The sequence below is a fragment of the Doryrhamphus excisus genome, linkage group LG12 (genome assembly GCF_037039965.1).
Source record: "Doryrhamphus excisus strain RoL-2023G ecotype Guam linkage group LG12, RoL_Dexc_Guam_v1.1, whole genome shotgun sequence".
In the NCBI taxonomy this organism is placed as follows: Eukaryota; Metazoa; Chordata; class Actinopteri; order Syngnathiformes; family Syngnathidae; genus Doryrhamphus; species Doryrhamphus excisus.
In genome coordinates this window covers 6,642,589-6,665,641 of record NC_136368.1, presented here as the reverse complement: position 1 = coordinate 6,665,641, position 23,053 = coordinate 6,642,589, and positions in this window count along the sequence as shown.

Sequence of the window (23,053 nt, the reverse complement as noted above, 5' to 3'; positions counted from 1 at the left end):
GAGCAACACTTTATCAAGACCAACCTGCATCCGTCTGTAAGCAAACGCCTCAGCCTTGATTACTGCTGTTCTTTCTCCTCCCCATGCACTCCATATGTCGCCATGTTTGCACAACATTTTGCACATCCTGTACAAATGTTTGACGAAGTTAAACCTCCACATTTTTGCTGGGCGTGTTAAACAAAAAACTAGTACAGCGGAACCGTTTTATGTCAACTTTCCTCGGACTGGCCGACTGATGTACTCTATATTGTCGACATAACCAAAATCGAAACCAAAACTAGTCAGTGTTGGCACATTTACTTGGGACTTTGGTCAGAGCCAAAAGGGGAATGGGTTTCTAGTAAAGTCTGCTTGAAAGTCAAAGATTGTAAAGAATGCTTCATCGGCACAATTCCAGTAAGATTTTCTTGCGTTTATTTCGCACCTCCGGTTACGTTGATAACCTTAAGTCGAAGAGGAATATCATATTTTGCGGACTATATTTGTTCCATGACTTACACAAAATAAACACAGTTAGGACACTGATAAATTGTTACTCTTCTGACTCTTCCACATGACCAAGTAGCGTTGTAAAGTCGTCAGGCTTTAGTTTGTTTGAAGCAGGCGTCTCAAACACGCGGCCCGCTGGCCAAATGTGGCCCGCAGGACACTAGTTTGAGGTCCCCACCTTGATATGAAAGTTTAATGTTAGTGCGGCCCGTGCAAGTTTGATATGGATGCTGTATGGTATCATGTACCCAGAAAAAATGATTACGTTTGATTAATGTTCATGTTAAAGGTTAAATAACTGTTAATAGTTATCCTCCCTATCCGTGTGGAAGTGGTAAGTTTTTGGCTATTTAAGTTTTAAGGAAATAACTTGAAGGCTATGAGAATGACATGTAATGTCCCTCTGATGTACTCCTTTCTGATCCTATCCATCCTGGTCACTCCCAATGAGAAGCTCAGCATTCTCATCTCTGCTACCTCCAGTTCTGCTTCCCGTCTTTTCCTCAGTGGCACTGTCTCTAGACCAAACAACATGGCTGGTCTCACCACAGTTTTGTATACCTTTCCTTTCATTTTAGCTGAAACTCTTCTATCACACATCAAACCTGACACTTTTCTCCACTTGTTCCATCCTGCCTGCACACGCTTCTTCACCTCCTTTTCACAATCTCCATTGTTCTGAATTGTTGAGCCCATGTACTTAAAATTCTCCACCTGCTGTATCTCTTCTCCCTGTAACCTCACTCTTCCACTTGGGTCCCTCTCATTCACACACATACTGTATACTCCGTCTTTATACTCTATTGTATATAACTCTGGGAAAAACTGTTGATTTTTGTTAATACTTGGGTTGTTTATATTATTTATATTGTTTATTTTTCTATATTGTGTATTTTGTACTGCTTAACTGACTCTGTACTCTTGCTGCTATGCAATACAAATTTCCCCACTGAGGGACGAATAAAGGCATATCTTAATCTTAATCTTAATCTTGCTTTCCTGTATCTTAAATGTATAATCCTAACATTTTAGGTGTAAAAAGCAAAACAGGTCACTCGTGAGTGTGTTATATTTCAGTCCCGCATACAAGCTGACGTACGTGGGTATTATTCACTTAGTGCAGCCTTGAAGTGACACCCCGATTGAACGCATGGGCCTCTTAAAACACATTTCCTAGCACACAGACAGACCAGTCCAGGTTTTTATTAACACACTGGACACAATACAGTCACTTATAGATGACAGTGATGAGGCATCTGGGTTCACCAAGCACAACCGTTCACTAAGTGTGACTGAAATAACGCTCCCTTTACTACGTCATCTCTCCATTGTCATTTATCTTCAGCCTGGTGGAGCCTACAACTATTGGCCTTACTCTGTGTGTGTGTGTGTGTGCTCAGAGAAGAAGAATTTTAAACTTAAATGCTTTCCGTGTGCGCTGCCTCGCTTTCAATCAGAGCTAATGGAAGTGCTGGCTTACGATCAGCCCGACCCTTTTGACAAATATTGTATTAAAACACCACACAGGCTTTCTCAGTTGCTATTGCATAGTGACTACACTAGACGGGTTTGAATTTGTTGAGACGGTATTAAACGGTTACTTGATTTTCAAACGCCGTAGTTTTTTCACATGATTTGGTTTTCTAAGAACATATCTGTCATAATTTTGTCTCTGTTTTTGAAAAACACTCACTTGGTTTTTGTACAATACTAATCGATTTACCCAATACTTTGCCGTTCCGAGGAATCAAGTGCCCAAAAAAAGCACCTTAAGTGTTTAACTGACTCATCGTCAGTGCATTTTTTAATTGAGTTTGACTGCTAAATAACCCGCCATGGGGCCAAAAAGAGTACCAGTAATTTGGTAATGGTAATGGTTTTATTTCATTTGAACATGCATCAGATTACAATTGAATGCATCATATAATCAGTTCCCAGTTCCACATGTCCAAAAGGAGTAGGAAGAAGCAAAGCTTATTAAATCCTACCCCTCCATCTGGTACTTTTACAATCAGTAACTGTTACATTTGTTCACTTCCTGCTTTCCTAATATAATTTACTTTTTTTTCAATTTATTGTATTAATTTTTATAAATTATTTTTATTTTTTTCATAATTTGATTAAGAATGTTAAAAACACTATTGTATTCAATCTTGCCAGGATGTGCAGAAAGTCAGCATAAACAAGAGGTTGCTTCCTTTGATTATCTGTAATTATTTCACATGTAAAACTATAATTATTCTCTATAAAATTGATTTTTTGTTAATATTTGGGGTGTCTGGAATGGATTACTTGGATTTATTGGATTTATTTAATTTTTCATACATGTCATATTTTGTCTGATGTTTTGTAACAATTTACCAAAAATGAACAAGGTACCACTGTAATTATGTTGGTCTGTGATTTAACAATTAATTTAATCGAAATCTGTTCAGATTGTGTTAACCAAAACAAAAATATTTATTAATTATTGATTATTTAGTTATTAATTATTTAGTTATTAATAATTTAATTAATAATTTAATTAATAATTTAATTAATTATTTATTTAAACATGTTTTTTCACAGTTAATTGGTTCCGGACCCGACCCTAAGTAAGTGAATTAAGTAGGATTTTTATTTATAAATGGAATATTTTCATAGTGAGAGGATAGTAAACCTGTTTGGGACCTTCTAAATATGTTTTTAATATTATTAGAGCCCTCTGGATATGTAATAACATCAAACACGAAATAACACACTCCTATTACCCGATATAATAAGATAAGACATAAATAAGGCTTGTTCTTGTGTGTGCTAGTAGAAAAGTGCCGACTTAAGACAAATTTTTACACTTTAGCATTTAGTTAATAGTATTTCTGAACTGTTTAAGTGCCCCTCCTATATATGTTAATTTTTATATGATGATTTTTGATGACTAATATGCTGTAGCTAACAACAAAACAGCATGCTTTATTCATTTATACATTTCCGCAAGTGTAAAGTGGCGAAAGTATACAGTATATGATGAGGGGGGGGGGGGGCAAGAGTCACAACAATTCCCATGACATCTACAGTACTTCATATAGTGATGCAATGAAATGGTGCCTCCTTTTTCCTGATTCAGCACAATTGCGCAAACTAATCATCACGACCCCTTCATGACACCGAACAGGATGTACTTAAATGTAACACAGCTGATTATTATTATGATAGCTCCAGCACCGCGAGCTACATTTATGCTGTATAAAGCAAAAGCTAAGGAACCATCGGCCGTTTTATGCCGCAATTAAGCCGCATCAGTCACTGTCAGAATGTTGGGGCTGAACGGCGTAAGCGTTCCATTAGTGGAATTACAGCACTCTCATAGCGCTCTGAAGAGAAACGGGGGAACCAGGCAAGTTAATGATTTCCAAACGCTAATTTAGCAGTCATGTCATTTTCTCAAATAAGTGAGAATTTTCCATTTCTGCTGTGGATAACCATCCACATCACCCTCCATCATCGACATGTCCAATTAAACCCTTTGAATTGGTCCAGTGCAGGGGTCTCAAAGTCAATTTACTTGGGGGCCACTGGAGCTCAGGTCTGGGTGAGACTGGGCCGCATCAGGTTTTCAAAAAAAAAATAAAACAAAAAAAACGCATTTATGAAAAACAAAAAAAATTTAAAAAACTTTGCTTTGGTTCCAATTTTCTACAAGAAAAGCTCTGATAAAACATTCCACTGTTCTCAAATATCTTACTTTTTATTTTTCTACACAAAATAAGATGAAAAATAAATAAACAAATCAAGAATAAAGAAAATCAATCAATCAGTAATAAATAAATATAACAATAATAAAACGGAAAATAATTAACAATTAAGAAACCACATATAGTTGGTGGGTAGACAAATTATTTTTTTTCAGATTAAAATTAACAAAGCATTATTAGAGCCCTGTAGACATGACAAAACACGACTATAGTCACATTTATACTCTTTTTATTAACAACAAATTGCGCAACTGCAGAGTCTTGAGACACATGCTAACTCGCAAACTAGAGAGCTAGCGACCTAAACGGTAGCTTTCAAGTTATTTCCTTTAAACTTAAATAGCCAAAAACTTACCACTTCCACACAGATAGGAAGGATAACTATTAACAGTTATTTAACCTTTAACATGAACATTAATCAAACGTAATAATTTTTTCTGGGTACATGATACCATACAGCAACCATATCAAACTTGCGCGGGCCGCACTAACATTAAACTTTCATATCAAGGCGGGGACCTCAAACTAGTGTCCTGCGGGCCACATTTGGCCCGCGGGCCGCATGTTTGAGACCTCTGGTCTAGTGGCTGTGGTCCGGTCACAGTCTACACCAGGGGTCTCAAACTCAATTTACCTGGGGGCCACTGGAGCTAGGGTCTGGGCAAGGCTGGTCCGCATCAGGTTTTCCCAAAAAAAAAAAACGCAATTATTAAAAACAAAAATATACAAACTTTTTTGTACTTTGGTTCCGATTTTGTACAAGAAAAGCTCTGTTAAAACATTCCACTGTTCTCAAATATCTTAATTGTTATTTTTCTACACAAAATAAGATGAAAAATAAAAAAACAAATCAAGAATAAAGAAAATCAATCAATCAGTAATAAATAAATATAATAATAATAATAAAACAGCAAATTATTCGACAAATTATTGAGGCAGGGGCCTCAAACTAGTGTCCTGCGGGCCACATTTGGCCCGGGGGCCGCATGTTTGAGACCCCGGGTGTAGTGGCTGCAGTCCGGTCACAGTCTACACCTTCTATCATTACTCATCTTGAATGTTCCTTGGACTTTTAATACCTTTTTTTCTTTTCCCGACTGGATGTGCTCCATGTACGGTGCATATTTTATGTGTCATTCTTTCATATCTACAGTATGAGGCAGCTTCTCGAGATGAACAACTACTCACTGTCCAAATTCAATCCGCTGAAACCCAGACATCGATAATATATTAGTGGAGCAGTTAGAAGCCTAAAGATATCAGTATTGATCTTCTACTTAGATTTGGCTTGTTTGGGGGTTGGAGACAAATAGCCACTCCGCCTCTCTCAAGGAACCCATTTCATTTGAGTCACTGTTGCTTCTCGTAATTCACATCCGCTACTCGACTTAAGGCGATACAAGATAGGACAAGGTACTTTTTTCCTACATGCTATTATTTTGTATCCATGCTTTTCCCCCTATCACATTGATGGAAAACGGTCCTATTTACTTTTATACTTGGCTCTTTCTCATCTGGATCAATGGAAGGGATCATTTCAGTATATATATATATATATATATATTATATATATATATACTATATATACTATATATTATATACGTGTATTCTGTTGGTGAGTCATGTATCGAGGTTTGAGTGAGCAATTTTTTAATTGCTGCATGACAAACAGAGCAAGAGTAAATTTGATGTGGTGTGATGTTACCTTGGTTAGCATATGCCCCGGTTAGTGTATTTTTTGGTTGATTTTGGACAGTTACCTTACATTTCCCAGTTAGCATACAACATGGTGCACACCTTGTTGTGTTGTTAATACACTTTGTGAGTCCAACTGTGTTAAAAACATATTTTTATCACAAAACATCCCTGTTGGTAAACCTGCTGTTGGTAATGGTAATGGTAATGGTTTTATTTCATTTGAACATGCATCAGATTACAATTGAATGCATCACATAATCAGTTCACAGTTCCACATGTCCAAAAGGAGTAGGAAGAAGCAAAGCTTATTAAATCCTACCCCTCCATCTGGTACTTTTACAATCAGTAACTGTTACATTTGTTCACTTCCTGCTTTCCATAATACAGTTTATGGTTGTTTTTTGTTTGTTTGTTTTTTTTAATAATGCACCAAGTTTTGACAGAGTGAAAGATGTTATCGCAGCAAAGAAGGGTACCAACTCCATGTTTTCTCCCAATTTCATGCCACGTAGACCCCTTGTTCTAATACCCTTTTCTATATAATGTACTATGAAGGTCATAAACCAGGTACGGTGGTTTGACACGAGAAACCATCATTACTTCATCATCTAATGTGGGTCAGCCTTTGTATTTAGACCAGGCTGTCCTTTAGAATTAGGCCTGTCTCAGTCATTGGGGCGCTTATGTGTGTTGTTTTTCAAGATACAAAGCTCTGTCTTCAGGGCTGTATGCATTTAGTTGTACACGCTCTGTGCACCCGACCAAAACACATTTTTATACTGACATGCCGCATGCACTTCACATGGAACTTGTGCTATAAACAATTTACAGCAGGGGTCTCAAACTCAATTTACCTGGGGGCCACTGAAGTTAGGGTCTGGGCAAGGCTGGGCTGGCAGGTTTTCAAAAAAAAAAAAAAAAACACATTTATTAAAAACAGAAAAATATACAAACTTTTTCAGTGTTTTGGTTCCGATTTTCTACAATAAAAGCTCTGATAAAACATTCCACTATTCTTAAATATCTTAATTTTATTTTTCTGCACAAAATGAGATGAAAAATAAAAACGGCAAATAATAAAAACTTAAGATCAACTTATAGTTGATGGGTAGACAAATTATTTTTTTCAGATTAAAATGAACAAAGCATTATTAGAGCCCTGTAGACATGACAAAACACGACTATAGTCACATTTATACTCTTTTTATTTACAACATATTGCGCAACTGCAGGGTCTTGAGACACATGCTAACTCGCAAACTAGAGAGCTAGCGACCTAAACGGTAGCCTTCAAGTTATTTCCTTTAAACTTAAATAGCCAAAAACTTACCACTTCCACATGGATAGGGAGGATAACTATTAACAGTTATTTAACCTTTAACATGAACATTAATCAAACGTAATAATTTTTTCTGGGTACATGATACCATACAGCATCCATATCAAACTTGCGTGAGCCGCACTAATATTAAACTTTCATATCAAGGCGGGGGCCTCAAGGCGGGGGCCAAATCTGGCCCGCGGGCTGCGTGTTTGAGACCCCTGATTAACAGCATAACATAGAGGTCCAGCGGAAACAGTAAAACACTATCAAAAACAACCAATAAAATCATGGATAATAACATTCAGTAGCCAAGATGTTCTCTTTTATATTTGCCAGTTTGTTGAAAAATCCCAGTGGTCTGCTGCCTTGTTTTGCATTTATTATAAGTTGAAGTTCCCAAATATTTCTTGAGCCATAAATGGCTACAAACCAATAAGAAAACATGTGATTGTTCCCAATGTAAAGGTCATTCCTCTGCATTTCAACGGGGTGCCCCAACCCAACCAACTGGCCCTATAAATTGGTAAATGGGTTAGCTCATGCTAAGATTTAATTATCATTCTGCATTCAGAGGAAGGTAATGTGATTAGTGTCTGCTATTTCCTCTAAGGAGCAGAGGGAGAACTGTAACTACAGCAACACCACCAGCCGCCATACATTTCTATCTCTAAATGTACATTATAATGGTAGTGGATTTTACTAAAACACTTAATAATAGGGGTGTCACAAGATACGGGATGACTAGACACAAGATTGAGTCTATGAAACAAGACGAGGTTTTAACATTACAAATTTACATTTAAGTAAAGTACAATGGAGGGCGGCACGGTGGTCGAGTGGTTAGCACACAGACCTCACAGCTATCTATCTATCCATCTATCCATCTATCCATCTATCCATCTATCCATCTATCCATCTATCCATCTATCCATCTATCCATCTATCCATCTATCCATCATCCCTCCCTCCCTCCCTACCTCCCTCCCTCCATCCCATCCCTCCCTCCCTCCCTCCCTCCCGCTCTCTCTCTCTCTCTCTATCTCTCCATCCATCCATCCATCCCATCCCTCCATCCATCCATCCCTCCCTCCATCCACCCATCATCCATCCATCCATCCCTCCCTCCCGCTCTCTCTCTCTCTCCATCCATCCATCCCATCCCTCCATCCATACCTCCCTCCCTCCATCCATCATCCATCCATCCATCCATCCATCCACCCATCCATCCATCCATCCCTCCCTCCCGCTCTCTCTCTCTCTACATCCATCCATCCATCCCATCCATACCATCCATCCCATCCCTCCATCCCTCCATCCCTCCCTCCCTTCCTTCCTTCCTTCCTTCTTTCCTTCCTTCCTTCCTTCCTTCCTTCCTCCCTCCATCCATCATCCATCCATCCATCGCTTCCACCCTCCCTCCCTCCTCCCTCCATCCATCCATCCATCCATCCATCCATCCCTCCCGCTCTCTCTCTCTCCATCCATCTATCCCATCCCTCCATCCATCCATCCATACCTCCTTCCCGCTCTCTCTCTCTCTCTCTCTATATATCCATTTATCCCATCCCATCCCATCCCTCCCTCCCTCCCTCCCTCCCTCCCTCCCTTCCTTCCTTCCTTCCTTCCTTCCTTCCTTCCTTCCTTCCTTCCTTCCTTCCTTCCTTCCTTCCTTCCTTCCTTCCTTCCTTCCTTCCTCCCTCCATCCATCATCCATCCACCCATCATCCATCCATTGCTTCCTCCCTCCCTCCATCCATCCATCCATCATCCATCCATCCATCCATCCAACCATCCCTCTCTCCGGCTCTCTCTCTCCCCCTCTCCCTCCCTCCCCTCTCCCTCCCCCCCTCCATCCATCCATCCATGAGCCATCCATCCATCCATCCATCCCTCCTGCTCTCTCTCTTTCTCTCTATCCATCCATCTGTCCATCCATCCCATCTATCCCTCCCTCCCTCTCTCCCTCCCTCCATCCATCCATCCATCCATCCATCCATCATCCATCCATCCATCCATCCATCCCACTCTCTCTCTCTCTCTCTCTCTTTCTCTATCTATCTATCTTCGGTCTCGAAATCGGCAACATCGAAGCATCTCTAATTGCAATATAGTTTTTTTTGTATATTATTAAGACGAGTAATGTATCAGGTCCTCCACGAAAAGTGATGCACAAATGAAAACTATCCTACTCTACTGCCTAAACCAAGATAATGTGGTAAAATAGGTTTTGGGTTCAGGTACTGTATATGCCGATGTTCATCCAAGTGTGTATCTATGGAAACTGTATGCTGTATCTCTGCTGCCAACTATGCTTCCTTCTCTTGTTAATTAATCAATTATTAATGTGTTTGTGAATAAGTAATGCTTGTGTCCAATTAGTGCTGCGTGATGGGACCTTGGGTTTCGTTACGCCATATCGTATTTTGTTCATTTGTCATCACGCTGCTGTAAAACACTCCGATGCGCACACACATGACATGAAGAGACAATAAAATAGATGAGTTATTTGGGTGAGATGTAAAAGTGACAGCATCTGTACTATGTATGCTGGCCAATGTTATTAATTCAACTACTTTTGTGTGTGTCAGGGTGATGAAGGGGGATATCCATCCATCCATCCATCCATTTAGAGTAGTTACTGAGGAACTAATGAAAAATTAAAGAGGAACTAAGATTAAGATTAAGATATGCCTTTATTCGTCCCTCAGTGGGGAAATTTGTAAGGCATGTTAATTTAGAGTAGTTAGGAACTAATGAAAAACTAACAAGGAACTAAGGCACATTAATTTAGAGTAGTTACTGAGGAACTAATGAAGAATTAACAACGAACTAAGGCATGTTAATTTAGAGTAGTTAGGAACTAATAAAGAACTAACGAGGAACTAAGGCATGTTAATTTAGAGTAGTTACTGAGGAACTAATGAAGAACTAACGAGGAACTAAGGCACATTCATTTAGAGTAGTTACTGAGGAACTAATGAAGAACTAACAACAAACTAAGGTACGCTAATTTAGAGTAGTTACTGAGGAACTAATGAAGAACTAACGAGGAACTAAGGCACATTCATTGAGAGTAGTTACTAAGAAACTAATGAAGAACTAACAAAGAACTAAGCCACATTAATTTAGAGTAGTTACTGAGGAACTAATGAAGAACTAACAACAAACTAAGGTACAGTGAAGAAAATAAGTATTTGAACACCCTGCTATTTTGCTATTTCTCCCACTTAGAAATCATGGAGGGGTCTGAAATTTTCATCGTAGGTGCATGTCCACTGTGAGAGAGATAAACTAAAAAGAAAAATCCAGAAATCACAATGCATGATTTTTTAACAATTTATTTGTGTGATACAGCTGCAAATAAGTATTTGAACACCTGTGTATCATCTAGAATTCTGACCCTGAAAGACCTGTTAGTCTGCCCATTAGAAGTCCACCTGCACTCCATGTATCATCCTGAATCAGATGCACCTGTTTGAGGTCGTTAGCTGCATAAAGACACCTGTCCACCCCATACAATCAGTAAGACTTTAACTTGTAACATGGCGAAGACCAAAGAGCTGTCCAAAGACACCAGAGACAAAATTGTACACCTCCACAAGGCTGGAAAGGGCTACGGAGCAATTACCAAGCAGCTTGGTGAAAAAAGGTCCACTGTTGGAGCTATCATTAGAAAATGGAAGAAGCTAAACATGACGGTCAATCTCAATCGGAGTGGAGCCCCATGCAAGATATCACCTCGTGGGGTCTCAATGATTCTAAGAAAGGTGAGGAATCAGCCCAGAACTACACGACAGGACTTGGTCAATGACCTGAAAAGAGCTGGGACCACCGTTTCCAAGGTTACTGTAGGTAATACACTAAGACGTCATGATGTGAAATCATGCATGGCACGAAAGGTTCCCCTGCTTAAACCAGCACATGTCAAGGCCCGTCTTAAGTTTGCATATGACCATTTGGATGATACAGAGGAGTCATGGGAGAAAGTTTTATGGTCAGATGAGACCAAAATAGAACTTTTTGGTCATAATTCCAATAAGCGTGTTTGGAGGAAGAAGAATGAAGAGTACAATCCGAAGAACACCATCCCTACTGTGAAGCATGGGGGTGGTAGCATCATGCTTTGGGGGTGTTTTTCTGCACATGGGACAGGACGAGTGCACTGCATTAAAGAGAGGATGACTGGGGCCGTGTATTGTGAGATTTTGGGGAACAACCTCCTTCCCTCTGTCAGAGCATTGAAGATGGGTCGTGGCTGGGTCTTCCAACACGACAACGACCCGAAGCACACAGCCAGGAAAACCAAGGAGTGGCTCCGTAAGAAGCATATCAAGGTTCTAGCATGGCCCAGCCAGTCTCCAGACCTGAACCCAATCGAAAATCTTTGGAGGGAGCTCAAACTCCGTGTTTCTCAGCGACAGCCCAGAAACCTGACTGATCTAGAGAAGATCTGTGTGGAGGAGTGGGCCAAGATCCCTCCTGCAGTGTGTGCAAACCTGGTGAAAAACTACAGGAAACGTTTGACCTCTGTAATAGCAAACAAAGGCTACTGTACCAAATATTAACATTCATTTTCTCAGGTGTTCAAATACTTATTTGCAGCTGTATCACACAAATAAATTGTTAAAAAATCATGCATTGTGATTTCTGGATTTTTCTTTTTAGTTTATCTCTCTCACAGTGGACATGCACCTACGATGAAAATTTCAGACCCCTCCATGATTTCTAAGTGGGAGAAATAGCAAAATAGCAGGGTGTTCAAATACTTATTTTCTTCACTGTATGTTAATTTAGAGTAGTTACTGAGGAACTAATGAAGAACTAACGAGGAACTAAGGTATGTTAATTTAGAGTAGTTACTGAGGAATTAATAAATAACTAACAAAAAACTAAGGCATGTTAATTTAGAGTAGTTACTGAGGAACTAATGAAGAACTAACGAGGAACTAAGGCACATTCATTGAGAGTAGTTACTAAGGAACTAATGAAGAACTAACAAAGAACTAAGCCACATTAATTTAGAGTAGTTACTGAGGAACTAATGAAGAACTAACAACAAACTAAGGTATGTTAATTTAGAGTAGTTACTGAGGAACTAATGAAGAACTAACGAGGAACTAAGGTATGCTAATTTAGAGTAGTTACTGAGAAACTAATGAAGAACTAACAACGAACTAAGGAACGTTAATTTAGAGTAGTTACTGAGGAACTAATGAAGAACTAACGAGGAACTAAGGCATGTTAATTTAGAGTAGCTACTGGGAAACAAATGAAGAACTAACAAGGAACTAAGGCACGTTAATTGAGAGTAGTTACTGAGGAACTAAGTATATACAGTAATATCCATCCATCCATCCATCTATCCATCCATCCATCGTCACGCCATATCGTATTTTGTTCATTTGTCTTCACGCTGCGGTAAAACAGCCCGATGCGCACACACATGACATGAAGAGACAATAAAATAGATGAGTTATTTGGGTGAGATGTAAAAGTGACAGCATCTGTACTATGTATGCTGGCCAATGTTATTAATTCAACTACTTTTGTCTTTTCAACAGCTGTGTGTGTGTGTGTGTGTGTGTGTGTGTGTGTGTGTCAGGGTGATGAAGGGGGATATTGGCCAGAGAAATCGTTCGCCTGTAATACGTCATCTTTAAATGACAGTGTCGTAAAGCATTAGGAGAGCCGAGTGGAGGAGCCCTGCCAGAGCTTTGTTAGCCAGATAAATGTTTCTGGCCTGTTAGCCTGATGCCGGCGTCACTTCTAATCAACAACAACGCCTGCTGGCTTCAACAGGTTCCTCACAGCTGCACAGACGAGTAAACCTACTATATTACACACGTAGTCTCCCCAAAAAGCAGCAAATATTGTAATATCCGTCACCCCGCTTTCCCTAGGGCCTAATAAGGCTTAATTGGAGCCAAGTTACTCACCACTGAGAGGATCGATACGGAGAGCCAAAAGCAGACACACACCATTTTCATTACTTACCGCCGTTCAATAGAGGAAGCCGTGGTAGTGACTGTCGTTGTTATTAAGAAAGCCGACAACCTGTCGCAAGATGGAGGTCATTTTTGCAGAACATTGACAATTTCTCAAAGTAGATTGGCCATCAACAATTTCATTTCACTCAATGGGGTTATGAACCCAATTCCGCTTCAGCGGATGTCAAAGAATAAAAATAAAAATTAAAAAACTAACAAACAAAAGTCTATTCTGTTCAGTCTATTTAGTAGTATGTTGTACATTTCTATGATTGGAGCATTTTATGCTAAAACATGCAGCCTCCAGAGGCGGGGTACACCCTGGACTGGTCGGACATTCATTCATTCATTCATTTTCTACCGCTTTTTCCTCACGAGGGTCGCGGGGGTGCTGGAGCCTATCCCAGCTGTCTTTGGGCGAGAGGCGGGGTACACCCTGGACTGGTCGAACATTGTATATTTTAATTAATCCTCTCCCACAAATCCATCAAAGTCCTCATCTCTCAGTGTCAGGTGGCTGTTCAGCAAGGATGCCGGCTTTTGCTAATGCTCGGACTAAAGCGTATTAATTTAGAGTAGTTACTGAGAAACTAATGAAGAACTAACAACAAACTAAGGCATGTTAATTTAGAGTAGTTACAGAGGAACTAATGAAGAACTAACAACAAACTAAGTCATGTTAATTTAGAGTAGTTACTGAGGAACTAATGAAGAACTAACAAGGAACTAAGGCACGTTAATTTAGAGTAGTTACTGAGGAACTAAGAAGAAATGAAGAGGAACTAAGCCACGTTAATTTAGAGTAGTTACTGAGGAATTAATGAAGAACTAATAATGAACTACAGCATGTTAATTTAGAGTAGTTACTGAGGGAGTAATGAAGAAGCGATGAGGAACTAAGGCACGTTAATATAGAGTAGTTACTGAGGAACTAATGAAGAACTACCAACAAATTAAGGCAGGCTAATTTAGAGTAGTTACTGAGAACTAATGAAGACCTAAAAACAAACTAAGGCACGTTAATTTAGAGTAGTTACTGAGGAACTAACAAAGAACTAATGAGGAACCAAGGCACGTTAATTTAGATTAGTTATTGAGAAACAAATGAAGTAATTAAGAGGAACTAATGCATGTTAATTTAGAGTAGTTACTGAGGAACTAATGAAGAACTAACAAGAAACTAAGACACGTTAATTTAGAGTAATTACTGAGGAACTAATGAAGAAATGAAGAGGAACTAAGCCACATTAATTTAGAGTAGTTACTGAGGAATTAATGAAGAACTAACAAGGAACTAAGGCACGCTAATTTAGAGTAATTACTGAGGAACTAATGAAGAACTAACAACGAACTAAGGCATGTTGATTTAGAGTAGTTACTGAGGAACTAATGAAGAACTAACGAGAAACTAAGGCACGTTAATTTAGAGTAGTTACTGAGGAACTAATGAAGAAATGAAGAGGAACTAAGCCACGTTAATTTAGAGTAGTTACTGAGGAATTAATGAAGAACTAACGAGGAACTAAGGCACGTTAATTTAGAGTAGTTATTGAGAAACAAATGAAGTAATTAAGAGGAACTAATGCATGTTAATTTAGAATAGTTACTAAGTAATTAATGAAGAATTAACAACAAACTAAGGCATGTTAATTTAGAGTAGTTACTGAGGAACTAATGAAGAACTAACGAGAAACTAAGGCACGTTAATTTAGAGTACTTACTGAGGAAACTAATGAAGAAATGAAGAGGAACTAAGCCAGGTTAATTTAGAGTAGTTACTGAGGAATTAATGAAGAACTAACGAGGAACTAAGGCACGCTAATTTAGAGTAGTTACTGAGGAACTAATGAAGAACTAACAACGAACTAAGGCATGTTAATTGAGAGTAGTTACTGAGGAACTAACGAAGAACGAACGAGGAATTAAGGTACGTTAATTTAGAGTAGTTACTGAGGAACTAACGAAGAACGAACGAGGAATTAAGGTACGTTAATTTAGAGTATTTACTGAGGAACTAACAAAGAACGAACAAGGAATTAAAGTACGTTAATTTAGAGTAGTTACTGGGAAACTAATGAAGAAATTAAGAGGAACTAAGGCCTGTTCATTTAGAGTAGTTACTGAGGAACTAATGAAGAACTAACAAGGAACTAAGTCCATATATACAGTAATATCCACATTTTGATAGCCACACTATCCCAATTCTGTTGTTTTTTTGTGATGCCATTATTGGCTAGTTCATGAACTAATAAAAATGTACCCAAACGTATGCAATGGTGGTAAAAAAAAAAAAAAAAAAAGATCCCAAATGTAAACATGCTGCCATGCTGTCCACACCAGTGATGTGTTTACTCAGTGATACATGTCTGTGTTTCAAGGCACTGTTTCTTAGTGGGCTCTAACACCCATAACCCCATATGCAATAAATACTAGCATAATTCACGTCCCTGTCTACAGCGCATTCATAAAATGTACTCTGGGGACACTCTGGATTGTGTGTGTGTGTATTTATACTCCATCTGCTATAAACTGTATTTACATTCAGGGACATCCCAATTGCACACCTGTGTTATTTTACTGGTGTACTTTAATTACCAGTAGGGAGAAGAAAATGAGAAAAGATAAGCAAAATTTTGGTCTTTACTCATGCAGGAAAAAACGAGAAACAAATTAGCAGTCGGGGATACTGAGATTCAAGATGTCTTACAGCAGGGGTGTCCAAACTTTTTCCACATACTGAAAAATTTTTGAAAAATGAAAGGTTGCAAAATATATAATATATAAAAAAATATCTTTTTACCTAACCTAATTTTCCAGAAATTACAACTTAATAAATAAAAAACATATTTTTCTTTAATATTAATATGAAATTATATTTAATATTTGATATTCAGATTGTGTAACATTTACATATGTATATTTGCTATTAAAATGCCATAATATTTCTTCACAATATCACAGATAAAACTGCAAAACTTTTTTTCACATGTTAACAAAACCTTTTTTTCTTTTTTTTAGCTTTTTTTTCTTTTTTTGGCTTTTTTTCTTAATATTTTGACTATATTCCAATAGCATTTAAATATGATTTTTTAAAATTCCAACTGTTTCATATATTTTTTTTACTTTATTCCCATATTATCAACTTGATTCTTGTAACATTCAAATTTTATACCAACATAATTTAACAACTATATTCCATTTGATTTTCACAATATTAAATATTTTCTTGAATTTTTTTTTTTTTTTTAGATAACAACTAAAATTTATTCTTGTAAAATGACTGCAATTTATTTAATTTTTCCTTTTTTTTCAATTAAAAAGCTTTAAAAAAATAAAAAAAACAGTCAAATGGCCTAATGGGATCTATTTCAATGGGAGGGCGGCAGGAATTTCCCGGAAAAACGGGAGGGTTGATATTCAAACATTGATAAGGCTTAGCTGTTAAACCTGAACCATTTTTAATGCAGGCTCATAATGCATCTAATTAATACATAAAAGATCTAAGCATATACTGTATGGTCATATATTTTTATGTATTTTTTTTGTTGTTGCAAGAATGAATCACGAGCAGGGCTGCAGGGCTGCAGGGCTGCATGCATGTACACTTATGCGTCTTTGTGAATGCTACCGATGACGTTCAGGGACTCTCATTCTTATAAACACACAGGAAGCATCAGTTCGGACAAAGTTGAAGTGCTGAAGCCTCAGGCTTTGCTTTAAGTGTAGATATTTTTCAAACAGCGCATTTCAATTCACCGACTCAACTAAAGTTCAACTAAAGGATTGTGATGATAAACTCAAGCACCCACTCGCCGTATGCAAATATTTCTAATCCAAAAACACCGATAGCAGAATAGTATTTGACTGAATCTTTGCAATGGCCTCCCACCAATCCAATTTCTCCATGCGAGCTGCAACATTTAACATGCTATTTTCATATTATTACAGCAATCTCATGTCTTGGCACCTGAAGGCAACATCATTTGGCGCTGTGGCAGCTTTTGTTGACAGTTACACTAATAGCTATTCTCTGGCGCACTCTATAGCTTGCTGTGAGCATGTGTGTGTGTGTGTGGGGGGGGGGGGGGGGGGGCTCAAAAATCACTTACTCTAAAACAGGGGTCTCAAACTCAATTTACCTGGGGGCCACTGGAGCTAGGGTTTTCCAAAAAAAAACAAAAAAAACGCATTTATTAAAAACAGAAAAATATACAAACTTTTTCAGTGCTTTGGTTCCGATTTTCTACAACAAAAGTTCTGATAAAACATTCCACTGTTTCAAGATGAAAAATAAATAAACAAATCAAGAATAAAGAAAATCAATCAATCAGTAATAAATAAATAAATATAATAATAATAAAACGGCAAATAATAAAAACTTAAGAAACCACATATAGTTGGTTGGTAGACAAATTATTTTTTTCATATTAAAATTAACAAAGCATTATTAGAGCCCTGTAGACATGACAAAACACGACTATAGTCACATTTATACTTTTTTTATTTACAACATATTGCGCAACTGCAGGGTCTTGAGACACATGCTAACTCGCAAACTAGAGAGCTAGCGACCTAAACGGTAGCCTTCAAGTTATTTCCTTTAAACTTAAATAGCCAAAAACTTACCACTTCCACACGGATAGGGAGGATAACTATTAACAGTTATTTAACCTTTAACATAAATATTAATCAAACGTAATACTTTTTTCTGGGTACATGATACCATACAGCATCCATATCAAACCTGCGCGGGCCGCACTGACATTAAACTTTCATATCAAGGCGGGGGCCTCAAACTGGTGTCCTGTGGGCCACATTTGACCCTCAGGCCGCGTGTTTGAGACCCCTGCTCTAAAAGTATGCGTACTATCACCTGTACTACCAGCAGCCCTCATGCAGCCTCAGCCCTTCAGACAAGCAAAATATTGCTGTCAATGATCATTAGGCCTATTTTAATAAATAATTTGATATTTTTTATTGATTTTTTACAAAAAATCTCTGACAAATTTCATATAGTAGGGCAAAAGCAGCCTAATAAGAAAGCCAATAAGCAGGCTAATACTAGCCTACTACTACTAGTAGTAGTAGTAATAATCAGAAGAAAAATGATGATGATAATAATAATAGGCTAATTAATAACATAATAATGATTACTATATAATTGATCACTGTACACTGGACAGAATGGTTTTGCAGTGTAGATTGTGTGTACTTGTGTACATTTAATGGTGGCCTAAAACAATTGAGTATCTTTACTAAATCTGTCCAAAAGTAGGAAAGTTATATTTCGGTTCTTGTTCGTTATTTGTTTTTGTTTTTTTTTTTTTGATTGTTTTGAATGTCTACTACATTCATTCATATCCTGTGCATCTCCAGGGGGCAAAGCCCCCCCTGTCCGCAGAACCTAGTAACGCCCCTGGCGATGATACAATGTGGAATCTTCACGTTTCGATCTGGCACAAACATCCGCAAAGTGCATAATTGCGAAATTACAGTTTGAAGTAATATCAATGTACAGTACAAATACAGTACAGCATTTCCAGTCTGAAAAATATTATAATTTATTCATCCTACAACATATGATCACAGTTTTACATGTACACACATTTTATGGAGTTTCAGTTTCAACAAACAACATTTTCCAATGCTGCATTTACTTTTTGGTGCACACGGATCACATAAATTGCAATTTACACAAATAGAGCCATGACTTGTTTGTTTGAGGTCAACGACTGAACACCTATCACTCTCAGGGATGTTTATTGAAGAATACTGTTGAGTTGTTTTTAAACGTTCAATTCCGATTCTCAGACACTTTGCATAGCACACTGCTCGATTTTGAAGCTGGAGTCATTTTGGAGGCATAGCATCCATCCATCTATCCATCCATTCATCCATTCTGGACTAGTCAGCAGTCAACCACAGGACACATATCGACAAACAACCATTCACACTCGTACCGTTTAGCGTCACCAATTAGCCAACCATGCATGTTTTGGGGATGTGAGAGGAACCACAAGGCCACCAAGTGGGCAGCATGACCTGTTTTTAGCGCTTCAGATTCTTTCCTATCTTGATTCTGACAGAAACACACGGAAATAAGTTGCCACTCACTCAGAGTGTTTCTAACACAGTCCTTTTTTTAATCACTGAATTAAGGCGGGTCCATTTAATAATAAGCACAATACTGGTAACAAACACAAAACATTGGAAATACACTGGGACAACACTTGCAAATAAAAGGTCGAATTTGTGAGAATTAAACCAAACACTAAATAGACTTTGCTCCATCATTTTTACAGCATTAGCTTAATTGTCCTGTAGACAAATTGATGGCTGGTTTGGGTCAATAAAAACCAGTGCTGACACGCAACCCTGGGAAAAACAAGCTTTGCTGTCTAGCGAACTTGCATTGGCATACAAGTCGAAGGTACACGTTCCCCGAAACTTCGAATTCTTACTGGCTAATGTCTGGCTGTGAAGTGATAATTGTTGAATATTCCTAAAATCAGTTCACAACTATTGTTTTTCAAAGCTGATGTTCTATGAAACAATGAATGATTTGTATGTACGTGATGGCAAAAACCTGGGTCGGAAAGTGAATAAAACAATCACCCCCCAAGCACTAATAGTGTTTTCTTTGGGTCCTTTCATCTTATTCTTTGTTTTAATGACCCTTAATGCATCTTTTTTAGCCCAGCCTTTCTAGCTGCTTTCATCCCTTTTCCAAGACCTCTTTGTCAGTCTTCACAATTGAAATTTAGGTCGATTCATCCTGGCTATTTTCTGCACAGTGTCAGGAACGCTAGAATATATATTTCACTTAAATGTTGGTTTGAGATCAGCAAAGACACAAAAAAAATGACAGTATTGCTTCATTTTGAAGTAAAACGATATACAACTTGTACGTGTTCACAGCTTCCAAAACACTCTGAATAAAAAAAATTTTCATTATTTGCAATATTATTTGGGTGTTTGAGAAACTGATATGAATTGCACACAATAGCTTTGACAACATTGTGGTAAATTCTGGATTGTTTTGAATCTATATGACAGAAATATTATTAAAAGAAAGTTAAATTGAAATGTATGGAAAGGAAAAAATACAGTGGCACCTCGGTTTTCATTGATAATTTGATCCAAAACTGAATCATACAAAAAGTGAATAAATTTTTCCGATAAGAAATGATGTAAATTAGGGGTGCTCCAATACCGATTGGTTCCAGACGATATCAGTGAAAAAGGACGGGATCAACATCGGCTAAAGCCTCGGTCCCAACCCGCTGGACTTGCAAGTGTGGTCAAAATTTGGAAATATGGATTTGGGAGCATGGAGACACTATATAGCGCTTTTAGTGCAGGAGGAACTTTGGTTGTGTGCGAGGCTGCGTTGGACTCTGGATGATGTGTGCATTTGAATCAGGCAAAATGATCTGACATATTTGTAGGTTAAATAAAACAGTGTAAAAAGTGTTTTTACAAAGCCATTTTCCTTTGTTTCTTTATAATACCATTGTTTTTCGTTTCTTTTTCAGTTGTTGCCACGAATTGGACTGGTGAGAATCACGCTTTCATTGTGGACACGTTTATCAAAACAAATCTGTAACGAGCGTTCCGTTTGCACTTCAATCTTGGTAGCCATGATCCAGTACTGGATCTGCATTGAAACCAAAATTAACCGGCCAACCTCGCACCGACAGAACTGATTTAATTTTTAAAACATAATGAAAAAGAATGTACTAATTGCTTTTTAGCTAACCTACAAATATGACCCTGTAGCTTCTCTTTGGCTACAGAAGAGGGAGTCGGCTGCATCTGCACTTCAGAAGGCAGCGGATGCGGATGGAGGGACCTAGCAGAGGTGGATAAACCTGCTTTTCATTCAGGTTTTCAGTTAATAATAAATGCATTGTGAAAATACAAAAGGTGATTTATGGATACCAGCATTTGGTTCATGTTCTGGTAAAACAAATATTTGGTTTTGTTTGGCTTGAAATGAGCTATGGAAATAAATATTACAAAAATGAGTAGCTCTTGGCCATTTTCATTTTGTGAATGGTTTGGTATGGGACGATTTCACTCATGGATTATCGATATCGGGATGTAAATCCAATGAATTTGTTCTGGACAACCAAAATATTACCACAAAACACGTCTTACAGAGAATAACTATCGATGACAGGCACGTTTTGTAGCAAATACATGACCAACACGTGGGATTGTTTGTGTGGACACTGGATTCCACAGAATGATACGCCATAGGGCGAATTGAGTCCTAGTTTTTGGAACATTATGATATACAGTAAACCTCGGATATATCGGACTCGGAGATATCGGAAATTCGCTCACAACGGACAGATAAAAAAGAACCGATTTTTCTGTAATGTATTTCCAATAAAAATTCATTGCATATATCGGATTTTTTATAACGGATTTCGCCTATTTCGGACAAAATCTCCAGTCCCGTTCCAATTTCCCTCGCATATATCGGATGGCCGCATCGTGTCTTTCTCCTGGCTCCAGATTTAGGACAAATATAAAAGTGAGTGACGTCAATAATACTAGCACAGCAGTGAATGAGATCTTAACCTCACTATTGGAAATAACGTAGGCCTGACGGGCGTAACAGGGCCTAGCTTAATTAACAATTTGTTATGCTCAGAGTCCAATAAAGTTAAATTCTCATTACCTTACGTCTCTTTTCATTGCCCAGTCCAGGTACATTGGAAACATAGTCAAGGAAGTGCCTTTTTATAACGGATAAAATCCAATTTACGCATATACCGGATATAAATCCGATATATGCGTAAAATGGACATTTTCCGGTATACGCATATAACGGATTTCGCTTATATCGGACAAAACCAGCGGGAACAATTGAATCCGATATATCCGAGGTTTACTGTATTTGAGTTAGCCAAATGAATGTGCCTGCAGAATATTGTAGTAACAAAGTAGCACGGGATTAGGTTTTAGGTTGAATAAACTAGCAATGCTATCTACATATCCTTGTTACACACAATACTGTACGATAACTGACACAGTGTTCAAGACCAAGGCAACATTTTTGTCAAAAAACCAAAGAGCATTTGAAAACCGAGGTTGGACTGTATATTGTGTCACATGTTGAATCGTATGAGGTCAGAATGTGATTAAAAGCATCGTGAATACAATAAACTTTGATTTGCACACATAATCTGTACAATATCGATACTAAAAAATATTATTGCTCTATTCCAGGGGTCACCAACCTTTTTGAGTCCGAGGGCTACTTTGTGAGCACGGAGAGTATGAAGGGCTACATGATCTGTTTTGCGGTGAACTTCCAAAATGACAAAACTGCACGGATCACTTTTTAGTAATCAGAACAAAAGGAATAGTAGCAGTAACACTATGTGAAGCGACTGCTCACATATCAATGTTAATTATTTTCCACAATAATGGTAACAAAAACATATTTTTTTAACAAGAAATATTTATTTATGTGCTCACATATTTGAAAGTCAGAGGGAACAACTTTCTGTGATTTTTTTCACCTGCCAAGTGAAAAAAGTTCTTTGTTTGTCCAAAGCTGCCTTTAACAAACGGGCCTTTTCCGTCCTTAATGCGTTGCCAGGTGGGTAGCTCACATTAAAGCTTTTGTGACAAGTTTTGGTATTGCAACAGTCGTCCCGCAAATAAGACACATAAATTTTTCTTCAAAATACATAAAGAAAAATTCTTTCTCCCGATCACTGTGGAAAATGTAAGTCCTTTTTCGCTTTTATTCCATGTTTTTGGAGGCTAAACTGCACGAGTAAGCTAACTTCTCATCACCG